This window comes from Montipora foliosa, unplaced genomic scaffold (assembly GCF_036669935.1).
Source record: "Montipora foliosa isolate CH-2021 unplaced genomic scaffold, ASM3666993v2 scaffold_410, whole genome shotgun sequence".
NCBI classification, from domain to species: Eukaryota; Metazoa; Cnidaria; class Anthozoa; order Scleractinia; family Acroporidae; genus Montipora; species Montipora foliosa.
This window is the reverse complement of record NW_027179713.1, coordinates 340,001-342,530: the sequence shown is the minus strand read 5'-3', so window position 1 is coordinate 342,530 and position 2,530 is coordinate 340,001. Positions and strand designations below refer to the sequence as shown.

General features: G+C 40.4%; 1 long non-coding RNA gene across 1 annotated transcript in view; it reads right to left on the bottom strand.

Annotated features, from left to right (window-relative positions):
• Positions 1 to 2,319: 2,319 nt before the first annotated feature.
• Positions 2,320 to 2,530, bottom strand: part of LOC137988193 (uncharacterized) — a 30,986-nt gene continuing 30,775 nt past the window's right edge. The window contains exon 2 of the long non-coding RNA XR_011120752.1: positions 2,320 to 2,530. This exon is cut by the window's right edge and continues 794 nt beyond it. This is a non-coding gene — a long non-coding RNA (uncharacterized lncRNA).

Genomic DNA, 2,530 nt, shown 5'->3' with positions numbered 1-2,530 from the left:
TGTAACACCGGATCAAATCTATGCATTTCTACTACCCCTCAAACCTAACAAACATATGTGCAGAAGACTCTACGCACGAAGACACTACTTAGCAGGAAAGTGATAGGAAAGAATTTTCCCGACATGGAAAAAAATAACTAGACTCTCCACTTGCTTAAACTGGGTCGCCGGTGGTACGTGTTACACAAAAATAGAGGGCACTGAGGGGTCACCCAGACATCGTGCAAGCAGTGGCCCCTTGGCTCACATGTTCTCAAGTTTATAATGTCCCAGAGGCGAATCCGGAAATTCCAGAAAGAGGGGGCCGAAGAAATTACGTCGAGAGCGCACACTCTTCCCCCCCCCCCCCCCACATGCCCTCTATCCGACAAATTCACGTTAGTGATGTATATCTATCAAGGCAAAATGTATTTGAAATAAGAAAAGCTCTGAAACTGAACCAATCATTATCTTACGTAAAATCGCCAGATGCACACTGTAATACTTGAAAGTCGGTTGGTTACGGAAGCACTTTAAATACTGCACGGGGGAAAAGGTAGGGGAGCACAGCCCCTTCGTCCCCACCCCCTTCCCCCCAAAATCCGCCCCTTATGTCCTGTCCCGTTTTCAGAAGACGTTTTCCTGCATGTCATACATGCCTTGCAGTTGCACTCAGGAAATGTTTGTTCCGCACACTAAGGAAGGACTGTACATGTTGTTTCCGCTTCATAATTCCTCTTCTTTTTAGTCTAATCTGATGCCAGGGCATTTTTTTTTGGCTTAACGTTTGCACCAAAAAATAACGTAAAAGCCGGGAGTTAACAGTCTGGAAAGGCAGGCTAAAAGATACCCTGGGTGCCAAAGGAATGTTTTTTCCAAGGTTGGAGAGAACGCACCGGTCAACGGTCGACCGTTGATTTGGAGTTGCGGAGCGTTCTCTCCGACCTTGAAAAAACATTTCTCTGGCACACAGGGTAAACAAAAGAGAGATGAAGAAAAAGATAACATAGTTTGTATATAAAACTCTGTTCGAAACGCTTTGCGGCCATTTTTTTCTAACAAATCCTGCCTTTTTATAAGCTTCAAAACTTGCGAAAAACCAAGCATCTTTTGTTCACGACCAAGTCAGAATGGGAGTTGGTCTATTCCTGCTTAGACGTCACAAACTAGTTTGCATGCGTGTTTACAATGAGTTAATGCAATGTAAATCAGATCAGATAGGAATAGACGCACTTCCTTTCTTACTCGGTCCTGAACAAAGGATGCTTGGTTTTTCCCAAGTTTTGAAGCCTATAAAAAGGCAGGATTTTTTTAAGAAAAAGGAAAAAATGGCCTCAATGTGTTTCGAACAGATGGAAAGATCCATTCTAGCGAAAAAAATATTTTGGGGCTAGGGGCACTTTATTTAATTATTCATCAATTATCTTTGAAAAATGCGTGGTTACGCCCAATTTTCTTTTTCAATTTCAATAACACTTGTTAAGATCTACATTTCCTGCATAATCATAAACCGGGCCAGAAATACCTTTGAATTAGTAGGCACCGCCCTTAAGCTCCCTATTAGGCAACGAGACTCAGTATATGTGGACAAAGAGAATGTGCCCCGACTTAGGTTGAAACTCGGTACAGTTAAGGACTTAATCCAAGGAAGAGATAATCTGGTTCGAGCAGCCGTTGTTTAGATAGCTTCGGAGGATAGAAGAACTGAAATCAAACGTCCAGTCCAAAGCTGTATCCTGCTGACGTACAAATGACGAATTCAGATTTAACTCAACCAAGCATTACATTTGTTCCTGATAAACAAGCTGAGTTCACTTACAATAACTGAACATTTCTCTTTGTCGTAGCTACCTCTGGTGGAATTTGTCAGAACTTGACTTTCATTGTCGGGAATTGCTCTTATCAGTGCATTCAGAATAGTTTCATTACGTAACATTAAGTTATTTTTAATTTACCTTGCCATGTGCTGTGAATAGATTTTCCAGAATGTTAAGCGTGGAGAAAAAAAAAACAGGAAGGAGCAATTCAACTTCGTCTAATTTCCCCATATTTCCATCGTGCAAAGGTTTAATTTAACAAAGCGAAGTTTCACGTATTATTCTATACCCCAAAGAATCAATTTATTATTGTCAAAAGAAAAAAGAAATTCAGAAAGTGTGTTCATGTATATTGTATAATGAATTGAAGACATGATCCTCGCACTTGATGGACAATTGCCTCGTATATGCACCTGAAAAATTTCAAGTGACTTCAACGGGATATACAAGACAAAAGCTCAAATTGTTCACTGAGCGCGAGGATAATTTCTTCAATTCATCTCTCATCCGCACTTCACAAATATTCATTTCTTTCATTTTATTTATTGTATAAATAAATTACACACACACCCAGAGCTGTCATACAACGCTGGGAGCCAGGGATTTTCCACAGAAATTCTGAGTTAGAACCCAGGCTACAAAGATAGAAAACCACAACACAACTAGACTTCCCCGCTGCTTAAAAAGTGTTACAGGCTTGCACACAATTGATTTCCTGGAGATTTGATTATTGA